Raw genomic sequence first — 12,298 nt, 5'->3', positions numbered from 1 at the left:
GGTAGCAGTTAATGGTGTGACTTTGCTTTTTGGTCCGTCTTTACCTTCTGTTTGGAATAGCCAGTGGTTTTCTTTCAGTTTGCCTGCGGTTTCTGGGCTGGATGAGAGCCTGTGGACATGTCACTGAGTCCTTGAGAGTCCCTGGGAAGCAACAGCAGATTCCACCATCACACCAGTCATACGGATCAGACAGGACTCTAGCGCGGGCTCCGCCAGTTCAGCCAGAGCTGGGAGCCAAGGCTGAAGACTGGCAGCTGGGGCAGAAAGCTGTTCAGCAGTTTGAGACACTGCACAGTGCAGCCTTAGAGATATTCCTGGACCCGAGTACAGAGACTATCCTGCCTTTGCAGCCCTCAATGCCTAAAACACTGCACAATGAGGCCAAGAGGAAGAAAGCACCTTGAAGGTGAATGTCTGAGGTCTTGTGCAGCAGGCATCCATTGGTGACAAGACCAATTCAACCAGCTATGCCTGAGGAAGCAGGAAAGGAACTGACACTTCCAAGAGGGGGGAGAAGCCTAGTCTTCATCACCAGACTGCATGAATGGAAACTGTCAGCCTGGATCAGGCTGTGGAGAAGGCAGAGAGATCAGAGCCCATTCTCTTGGATGAGACGTCGAGGAGGCAGCCTGGAGCTTGACTTGGGAGCCTGCATGCTCTGCCTAGGGAATGTCTCCACTCTCTTCCAAAGGGGAAAGCAAAGCCCAGCTATGTAGGCACCTACAGACAGGGTCCTCAGGACTTAAGGGGCACTTGACTGCTGTGTGGGGCCATGGGAGCTGTCCGACCACGGTAAGACTTCGGATGGAAGCAGTGTGCTCGTCACACATTGCAGGGTTATGTACAGGATCCTGGAACCCATACGATTACATCACCCAACCAATGAATAGGTGCCCTGGGCAGGTTTGGCTTGATCCGTGCAGTAACTGTTCGGGTTGCCTCCTGTCTCTGTAACCTCTCTGTTCATTCCCTCACTCAAAATGAAAACAAAAGCTACTTTTTGTTGTTTTCCTTGTTTAATAATGTGTGCAGCTCTGCACTGCATTCGCCTGACACCCTCAGAATGCACAATATATTCACAATATGCAGTATTCCGCACAGGCCATCTCATACTAGTTCTTAAGGATTATTAATTAAAGAAAAAGAAAATGCGACACTGGGAGAAAGGCTGGTGAAGCTAGTTTTCTGAGCAGATACAGTACGTGTTACACAAAGCCCTAAAAACTCTGCAGACAGTCCTGCTACGTCAAACTTTCAAAAGGGAGAAAAAGAAAGTTTTTTACTTCTGAAGCCATAGTGACAGGGAGGACTTGGAAGACTGCTCTGTCAGGTAGTCTTGGAAGAGCAGGGAAACAACAAAAAAAAAAGCTGACAAAGAGATAAGGACTCTTTTGCTTTAAAAAAGAGAGAGAAGTCACCTTTCCGCAGCTTCTACTGCTTAGAATTTCACTGCTGTTATCACTTGGCGATGGTAACCATGGAAATGTGCCTGGACCTGTGGAGAGAGAGAGAATAGTGATGAAGTGTCTCTCGGGGGACAGCCCCCACTGAAGGAGGTTTATTCCTCACAAGGGCGCTGAGCACATGCGGATTCCACATCAGCACTGCAACGGCGCCGGTCCCCAGCCCACTTCCTCAACCTCTGACCTCCCCCTGCACAGGCCTTGCACCTTCTTCTTAAGGGGCGTGTGCTTTTATCAGTTCATCCCTTTGAGGTCCTCTAATTGCTTTTGCAGCTGAGCTCACACCGCAGGCAGAAGCTGCCCTGCCCGATTCCCCCGGGTTCTCAAAGGCCAGGAGTGCTGGGAAGAACCCTCTCTGCGTCCGCTCTGCAAACGTCTCGTGGGCCCGTCAGCTGTGGGCACAACTCAGTGGCGTTTGTCTTTCTGCTCTGTGCCCACAAGGAGCGCCCCTGGAGAGAGCCATCAGAGAGACCCGGGCTGCAGAGAAGTCTGTTTAAAAAATAATTATGAGGGGTTTCAGTCACAGCATTGGCAAGAAGAGAGTCAGGCCTTATTATCCCAGGCGATAATGAGTATAAGGTATAAGGGAAGATGGGGGATTTATTATTTTGCATTTGCATTCGGCTCAATGTGTTGCTTTGGTGAAAGAAGAGACATGCGGGTCTGTGGGTAGAAAGTCTGTCCGCTGCTCAGAGCCAGTCGTCTCAGCAACAAAGCCCAGAAAATAAATCCTAGGTGGAATTAAAACCTAAAATGTGAGAGATTTCTCTGTCTCATTGTAAACAATATGTCCTTCATTGTGTACTACAACTTCATGTGTCATAAGAGAAAAAATTCTTTTCAGCTATAGATGTACCACTAGTGTAATGCAGTCAAACATATTTTGGATATTATAGCCATTTGTGGATTCTATGTCTCAAGAAAAAAATAAACCTTTCAGATTCAATTACTGCCATATAAACTGTTAACCGAGACCTTTTACAGAAAAAACACCTCTTAATAATCAAATTAATTTTTAGACCTTATTTGAGGACCCCTAAAAAAGCTGAAGGACAATTGCATGTTGTGTTTTTCCCAACAGGAGTCAGAAGACGACACTAAAAACAAGCAAGAACAATCCATTTGTCAGACAACCATTTAGTCTCCAAGGGTCAGTGGAAATACCCTTTTCAGTTCAGCGTAATATTCTTCTGGTCAGGTCCAAGGAGCCATTGTAGAACCTCATGCAGACACTAACTTTGAGATGGACAGCAGGCTCAGAAGGAGTTACAGCAGGACTGAAATGCTCTGTATAACATTCATAGTTTCTAGGTCAACATAGGGTTGGGTTTCGGAAAGCCACCTGGTCAGCAGGAAACAATGGAGTAAAAGCAGCTGTCAAGGCACACACATTATTACATGTGCATTTGCTTAATACTTACCTGAAGCAACGTACACCTGTATTCATTTACACAGCTGTGCGTTTTAGTGGAGGAGTTATACTGAAGCACCTTGTCCCGGGCTTAACAGCAGTGTCTGGAACCCACAAACTTCACACTGGGAAAACCAGAGTCCTTAACCACTGGTCTATTTATCTAAGTACAAAGACATCAGGGTGGGGAGTTGGAGGAAGTTTGTCATGCAAGAGGGTAATTATGTGTGCAGAACTTACTCCCTGGTCATGTTGTGGATGCTAACTCATTCTGAGCATCCAGGAAGAACTTTAATAGGAATCTGGGCTCATTAAGCTAAAAGTGACTGTACCACTGCTAATAACCTTTCTTATATTCTACTTTGTATTCTTTCACTGTGGAATACATATGGAGAAACACATTTACATTATAAAGAGATACAGTATAGGGGATATATAAGGAATAGAAGAGCAATTCAAAATATTTTCCTTCTACAAAGGTTTATCAACAATTCTGCTAAAACGTTTTTATTTTTGGTGCAATGCAACAGAAAACAGTCTGGGTGAGCATGAAATGGGTTGTTACTTTGAAGAAAATAAAGTAAGTAGCAGAAGCCCATTTGTTAGAAAAGAAACATTTTTTCTTTAATGAGAATACACCAAATAAATAAAAAAACAGCACTTTAACATCATCCTTTTGAAGTTTCAATTTAAAAACCTGCCTGCAGCGTGACAAATTAGGCTGTTGTCTTGCATGCGATGATGCTTATTAGTAGCAGAAATCTTTGGGTCTCAGTACCTGCGTTAGAAGCCTAGTCACAAGAAAGGAAATCTTTGACAACACTAAAGACATTGTGACAGCCGGTCTCTCTGTTTTCAAATGTGAAAGACACTGCGTTGTACCATCAACCCTGTTTCAAAGTCAAATACAGAGAAATGAAGTCACAATGTCAGACCTTTCTTCGAAAGCACCTCTCTTGTCTTTTACCTTTTGTCTAATATAGTGAAAAAATAAGTAATAAGTGACCCTTTGAACCTATCAGCAAGCTATGGCTTACTTTATTTGCTGCCATGGCAACAACATTGTGTGTGCACTTTCTTTTTGCCCGCGAGAAGACAACTTTCATGCTTTCAGGTCTGGCCTTCAATAAAGCAAAGCCAATATTGCACCCTGTGCCTTGAGCTGTCCATTACCGGCTGCTACACCAGCTTTTAATAATGAGGCATCCCAAGGCAAGAGCCGAGCCAGGAGGGGGTGAAGTCGAGGGCCGTCCTCAACAACTCAGAGGAAATTCGCCATTGCGGGGGTGTCATGGGGGCCAGAAGAGATAACATGGAGAAACCAGAGGAACTGCAGATCTGCAGGGTTACAGAAAGAGTGATCAATCAGCACACCCCAGAGATATGGACTTTGTGCCATATAAACTCAAATTGACTGATTTCCGTTCCACCTTCACAGGCAGTGCAAATAATTCAATTATAAAATAAGCAATTTGCGCTGCTAAGCCACTAAAGTAGGAACCAATCTACAGAGCTGCTGAAGTCACTGGAGACCTTTTGATCTTGCATTCTTTTAGCAGTCTAGTCCCAGGGTTTGACATTTATTGTACAGTAAGAGTGTCATTGTCTGAAAACATTAATCTTTTTACTAACAACAATAGGTGTCACTTTACTGAAGTCAATTCGTCCGGAGGGTCAGCTCTTGCATGGTCTCATAGCATTGTTCTCTGTCTTGGGGCCATTACAAAGGACTTTCATCATCTCTAAAGTTCAAAGGTGTGAGAAACACTTCATTAAATTAATCGCACCCTTCACACCTTTTGGTTAATGAATTCCAATTACTCCTCTCAGAACACAGAAATCAGATTTCCTCGTTTATAAAGGAACAGGTTCAATTTTAATTTACACCTATGGTCATAACCTTGCACAACAGCTGGTTCTCTTGTTCATGTCTATATTGTATTGCTTGTGTGTTCCTTAATATTGTATGCTGCTGTAAACCAAATTGCCCCTTGGGGATAATGAAGACACACTCTCTCTCTTAATCAGCGCTGCTTACCATTATTGTATCGGTTCACCTCCCTCTCCCCATGCGTTAAAATGCATACAGACTTTTAAACAGCCAGGCTTTGTGTGAAGTGATATTGTATGACCTTGTCATCTTCCTATTGCTCTGCCTCGTGTTATTATGTGTTTTCTGGGTGTGGTTGGCTTGTGTTGATTTTGCTATGCTTAGTATTTCCTACCCTACCTCTGCAGCAAGGGTAGAGGAAGGAAAATAAAGTTGAACAGTCTTCTGAAGCTCACTAGCGTACCACAGAAAGCCTTTCCCCCATTCACGTGAACCACTTCAATATCAGTTCAATGTCGATATTGCAGTAACCTGGAGCCCAATCCTGGACAAGGTGCCAGGGCATTGCTGAGCACAAACACAAGCAGGGGAAAATGCAGAGACGCCAGTTCACCCAGCCAGCATGTCTCTGGGAGGTGAGAGGAAAATGGAGCTCCTGACTAAAACCCACATAGCCATGCACAGAACATGCAAATCGCACGTGGAAGGAGCACACAGAATCAAAACCAGGACCCAGGTGCTGTGAGTTCAGCCCCCCGCTTGAATGAATCAAAAAAGACACAGCTTGATGTAAAACACTGAGAAATGAATTAGCTGCACACAGAGGCCTCGCCTGTACACGTTCTTTTGAAAGGGCCTGTGTGTCAAGTGGAGGCACGTTGTAGGACAATGTAACAAGACGCGCAGTGTGGCTGTGCAGTAAGTAGAGGGATGAGATGTGTTCTCACTCTGCTCCACAGGACAGGATTCTAATAGCAGCTACTGTTCACTGTAATTGCTTATCCCCCCCTAGAGACACACACAATCAGTTTAGAGGCAGTCTTTTTTTATGGTTCCTCTGTTCTGATGTCAAACAGCACAGAAAGAAAAGAAAGAGATTAAAAGCCCAAAATATACTCAGTCCAGCTGCTCTCACGGGTCACCCTTACATCATCAATTTGTAAAGACAAGGATCACGTGACACAGGCTGTAGGGAGTTTCATTTGAAATTACCTCTAAACTTGATTTCACAGAACAAATACTTAACAGGACCAATAACCTGGTCAAAATAAGTGTTCATAGGAAAAATAGTTTTAAAAGATCCACAAATCCTGCGGGGGGGTGCTCTCCCGGAGGAGGACTGGTCCCCATGGTGGAGTACAGTACGGCCTGTGACCCTGGACTCCTGGACAGAAAACTGTCTTGCAAGAGTGTTTAGAATTTCTGTTGTATTTTAAAGAAATAAAGCATAATGTATTGTGGATAATATGATCTCCCATCCGTGAATAAACTGATCCCACCAAAGAAACCTCATTCTTTTCTGTTCTTCAGCTTTCAAGAACAATCACAAAACTTTTCACCTTTAATTACTTGTCTTCCCTCTGGACCTGATGTGTGAAATTCCTTAGCAACTGACTGATTCCTCCTGCTTTGGGAAATCACCTGATTAAGCCACTTCAAAGCAAGACAAAAAAACAGAACATGGAAATTCCCTGAGGTGTCTTTTAATGCTTTCTGTTAGTTCCTTTTGCTCTATGCCATTTGAAAAGAGAAACAATGTCTTTTGCAAAACAGAAAAAAAACGTGTTCAGCGAGTAATTGCAGCAATTTTACTTTCTTCTCACCAAACAACATAACATGTACTGTATATATCAAAAACATTTAAAAATGTGTTTTATAGTGTTTCCCCAGCACCTAGACATTTCACAAGAATAATAACAGCCAATCAGATCAAATACAGGCCTGTTTGCCAACTTTAGAGTTTTAATCAAGATTAGGGTCAGAATTGGAATCAAGGTCAGGCATCTCTGGAGACTCCTGCTGTGGACAATTAATAAAATGATGAAAAAATAAAATGCATCAGGTGGGCCAGGATTATGACAAGCCCAAGGAAATCTGAAAAAATATTTACATTTTTTTATTTTATTTTTTTACATATTTACACGTTTGACGGCCTTTTTATTCTTTGCTTGGATAGAACATTCCTGAAGGGATGATACTCTGGTGTTCTTTCTGAGGAATCTGTAGATACCTGTCATGATACACAGGACACTGGGACTGGAGATTACGTGGGGGTTGTGTGTGTGGACAGAAACATTTAGCTGAACACATGAAAATTGACTTGACCATTTCGTTTTCTTGGAAGCAAAACCAAATTCCAGTCCCCACTGTGTGCGTAGCTTGCTCCCTGGCCACACAACACTCAGAATAATGAGACTTGCTGTCGATACCCAGAGGCATGATGGAGGGCGTGTTATAATGAATGGGGCTGGGTGAATACAGAGGTGCAACTGAACCAGCTACTGTGTATAGTCTGTCTCTGGCTTGCACTGCACCAATTAACAGTGGCTTGAAAAAGAAGGAGAAAGATCGGGTGTCAGTGTCAGAGGGCAGGAGATGCCAACAAGATGGCCATGTTGTCTGATTATACCACTTTCTTAAAAGGGTGGATAACAGAACTATGCTGTCATTCCCTTTTATTGTAGATAGACTTTCCTGGACCAGCTCATTTTTCAATCCACGCTTTTCTTAGGAAAGATTTTCTAATTTTAGTCTTGGCTGTTTTCCCCATGTGCTCCTGACCTCCTCTCGGTTTTCCGCTAGGTAGGAGGCGCAGAGCAGAGTGGCCCTGCTCAAGCTTTAATTTTCTAAATTGATGCATAATCAAAGTTCTTGAGACAAAAACAAACCCCCCCCATTTCCTTGGTTATAGTGCCTGTTGTTTCCTAAACCACAGTGATACTTGCCACTTCCTGCTTGCCCAGACTTCCAGTAGTTGCTAGTGATTATTTGAATCTCTTTGAGATCAAGGCAAAAGGTGCTTTTATCTATTTATTACAGTGCAGGGACCGAAGAGACTCTGTCCCTATTCTAAAAGTGATTTTTAGAAACATTATTTCTAAAAAAAGCCCACAAAAGCAATGTGTTCTTGTGGCAGTCCTAATGCTGAGATTGCCTGTTTTGCTGTTTCACCCGTTTGGTATTTTCTGATGGTATCAGCACCTGTGGCCATCTTCTGGCACATCAGTTTCTCACACTGCTGACCCCGTCCCTAACCCTGTGGGGTCACAGAACGCAGGAGAGCCCCAGTCCTGCGCTGCCCCTCATTTTTAAGGGGGAGGTTTCAGGAACGCATGCAGGGAAGTTAAAAAGCAAACCCATACTAATTAAATCAATTTATGGTTTCCATTCCCCTGTGCAACTCCAAGGCCATTGTCTATCAATCAAACAGTGCTGGGGCGGCACGTGAATGCTCTCAGTTCAATGCACTGCTGTGCCATTTACTCAAGATGTGTTTCTTCTCCCCCAGACAGACCTGTGTTCCATGACTATTTCACTGCCCGCACCATGTTACCCATAGCTGAGGAGACTACGTGGGATAAGCAGGGGCTCTGTGATAAAATGAATAATAATCCTGCCTGTCACACGAAAGCTTTTCTTTCTGAAACTGTTCTCGGGCAGAGGCAGTTTTCTTTCTCGTCTGGGAAAGGCACGACTCGCTTCGCTACGGCTAATTACATGTGCTCCCTTGGTGAAAGAGGAACGTTCTTATCAGGAGAACGAGGTGGGAAGAAACAAGGGCTGAGTGCTTTCAAGACGGATGTGTGCCCCAGCTCCGTGCTCCAGTGGCGAGTCGGTTCAGTCGGTGCAGAAAGTTGCCCCCATTTCCTCTGACCACTCTCGACATTGGATATCCGTCCATCTACCCAGTTTGTAAACGCTCTATCCCCCTACAGGGTCGCGGGAGGGCCCGGGCCTATCCCAGCAAGCAGCGCAAACAAGGTGGGATGTATGCTGGACAGGACGCAAGCAGCACCAGCAGCACTTTCCCAAGATTTCCTACTGCTGGGATTCTGGGATCTCACACCTTGCTCTGAATCAGCGGTATTTCCCCCCGGCTATGATGTTCAAGTCCATAACCCAGCGTCTTTCAGAAAACAGGACCCCTGGGACCGATTCGCTGCCCTCTGCCAGACGGTCTGAATGACCTCATTCCGTTTGAAACCGTTGTCAATATGCTGTGCTCTTACCATGGAATAGGTGAAGGTTTATTCACTGCGGAAAGGAAAAAGAAAAGAGACACAACATTTCGGCTGTGGAGCCTTCTTCAGGTGTGTGAGCCGCTCCTGGGAAGTCTATCTACAATGAGAGGGAATGACAGCATAGTTCTGTTATCCACCCTTTTAAGAAAGTGGTATAATCAGACAACACGGCCATCTTGTTGGCATCTCCTGCCCTCTGACACTGACACCCCATCTTTCTCCTTCTTTTTCAAGCCACTGTTAATTGGTGCAGTGCAAGCCAGAGACAGACTATACACAGTAGCTGGTTCAGTTCCACCTCTGTATTCACCCAGCCCCAGTCATTATAACACGCCCTCCATCATGCCACAGCTCCAGGTCCACAGCTGAAATGTTGTTCCTTTCAGCAGGGAATAAACCCCTACTTGTTCCTTCGCACCCTGTGCATGCTGACGCAGCTCCCTGCTCGTGCTCTTCCCATGCTTTTCTGCAGTAACATTTATCAGGGAAGGGTCAACATGTTCTGCCTTTAATTCCCAATGGATCATTAGTTTCAGTGTCCTTCAGCGTGTCCCAGCGTGAGAGGTGCCAGGCCAGCCAGACCAAAAGCCAGGAGCGCCTGTGTTTTGAGATGGGCTGGGGGGCATTTCATGGTTTACTGCATGACCTGCTATCGGCGTCAGCTGGTTCCTGCCCGTCTAGTCTAAATGTCAATGTTAATTATATTAGTTAACACCATGTTAATGTTCAATGTTAATTTGAAGCTCGATCACATGAACAAACTACCTCTGCCTGAGGTGGGTCTGTTGCACCAAAGCCCCTGGGCACTGAAAAAAGAAGTGAAAGCTGAAAATGACAAAAATGAATGTTAAATTCATATCTTACAGGCAACAAGAACCCACTGTCCTGATTACTTGAAATGTCGCAATTGGAGCATCACTTAATTGGACCAGTTTGCAGCCCTACTCTTTGCACCTGTGGAAGGATTATCACTAAAGACAGCCTTGTGTAATCAAGGGTTTGTGTCATGGATCTGCCAATGAAATCGGAAAAAGTAGATATAGATTTTATAGTGGTCTTTTCTCCCATTCAGAAGGTGAGAAGATTGGATTTAGTAATGCTGGTGTAAAGGGCTCACTTCACCCTGAGCCTGTTGCAGCAGACTTGACTATCTTACGCCAGCTTCTAGAGCTGGGGAAATGTGTGTGAGAAGGAACACGTAAAAAACCTCCAAACCCGTTAAGTTTGGAGGAATGGATGTTATCTCCATCGCCTGTCAGCTCAGGTATGGCACCTAGTTTTGTGGGTGTTTGAAATACCTTCTCCCCGTGTGACAGCATCAGCAATTCGAGAGCTTACAGATGAAGCACCAGCATCAAGGCCTCCGCAAGACAGGGTATTGATCAGAGGCAGATGGTGCAAGTGAAGTCTCGTCTGCTTCTTTTTAATCGCTTCGAAATGAAACGCACTCGCACTGGGCTGGAGCCTTTTTCAAGACAAACCGTTAAGTCAAAAGAAAACAAATAAAGCAATGTGTGGTGATTTTCCAGAACGTAAATGGTTAGGAGATGGTAGATGGTAGATGGCACAATCTGGATTTTGACATCACACATTTCTGGCAATGTTAAGGTGATAAGACCCTTTTATAAAAGTCAGAAAATCTTTACCCTTCACTATTTGTGTGAAGGCCGTTATCAAATTTACTCACATTTCTCTGCGGGATTTCCCTTGTCACAAAAGAGTTAAGCCACACAGTGTAAAGTACAACAGCAACCCAATGTTTTGTATTTTCTCGATCTGAAATAATGGATTACAGTGCACAGTTATTTGCAAATGAGACTATGCCACGTTGTTTCTCATTACTGCTTGTATATTTAAAGACTGACTTGGAAAATGGTCGTATCTGACCAACAGTAATGCTGTCTTGATGTGTCTACGCTCAGTTTGCTCCTGCTGCAAGATTGAGCCACTATTTCCACACAGAATATGGTAATAATTCCAAATAAAGAAAAAAGAGTGCTGTCGCTAATTAAAAAAGTTGAGCATCTTCTTTGTTTATCCTGGCAGGCCTGTGAGAGGTGATCTGGCTTCCTTCCCAGACTGGTTGCAAACTGCAGCAAACTCCCACTTTATTTCCATTTCTCCCAATTAGCTTTGTAAACAGGTACCAGGTACTATCTCAAGCCATCCCACCATGCATACCTAATGAATCTACGGTCCATCCATTAGCCCCTGTAAATGATCAATGTGTGCACCTACAGGGCTTGCTACTCTCAAGGACAACTTCCCTTCATTACAAGAAGAGTGAAAAAAATCACAAAGTTGCAAACAATCCTGTGTATTTCCATTTGTAATTATAACCCCTGGCTCAACAGAAAACAGAAGGGAAACTGGTTAGCACTATCACCTTACAGCTCCAGGTTCCTGGAACGGGCAGCAGTGCCAGTTTTAAAGCAGTGTGGTGTTTACACGTGATTGGTATTTGTAGAAATCTAGGAAACAATGAACAGACATCAACCATTTAAACATGATTACGAATTAATGAAGGAGTTATCCCTCACATGTTTAACACTAGCGTTGGCATGATAGCTTCTATGATATTCACAGCTATGTTAAAGCCCTAACATAACAAAATCTGTAATGCACACAACCACGGAACAAGGAGAAAAGCATAATTCATTTGAAAATACACAAAAATGAACAAGATTCATTTAACAAAAAGCTTACACAGGATTTATTCCATTTTCGAGGACTTGCAGGAGACATTATATACAATGAAAATCAATCTGGACATGCAACAAGCTTCTAGGGAACCGAGGCTTTTAATGAGAGAAGCAGAGACACGTCTATTTGTGGAGCAGCCTCTCAGGTATTCTGCTGTGACAATAGACTGAGGTTATTGCAAAACAGCAACCACAGATCTCTGAGCAAAAGCTGCATATAGAATATAAAAGCAATATAAGAGGAAAATGTAGGTTTAGTAATAATCAACAAGAGTGCTTTATGAATTACACTTTTAAAGCATGCTTTAATGTCCCTGCACTTCCTTAATTAAGCATGCATACTTAAATTATGCCTAATTGTTATTGTTCCCTCGTCAGCTGATTTCAGATTTACCGTTCCCATCGTCTGACCTCATTAAATAACCTTAGCAAGCTGACCAGAGTTTCACAGGGGTCTCAACCCCACACTTTCATTGTCTTAATGCACTCTGGTAAACTTTATCTTACGCATTGCAGGTGCTCAACTGGATTGTTGCAGAATGACTCACTGTGATATAGGAAAAAAAAACAACCTTTCTTGAGACTTACGGTGCAAGAGAATTGTCTCTGGCCTTCCTGTTGACTCCTTTAAAAACCTTCCTTGCCCTATA

Source organism: Atractosteus spatula, chromosome 20 (genome assembly GCF_055471065.1).
Source record: "Atractosteus spatula isolate fAtrSpa1 chromosome 20, fAtrSpa1.hap1, whole genome shotgun sequence".
NCBI classification, from domain to species: Eukaryota; Metazoa; Chordata; class Actinopteri; order Semionotiformes; family Lepisosteidae; genus Atractosteus; species Atractosteus spatula.
The sequence above is the reverse complement of the archived record's forward strand: the minus strand, read 5'-3'. Positions refer to the sequence as shown.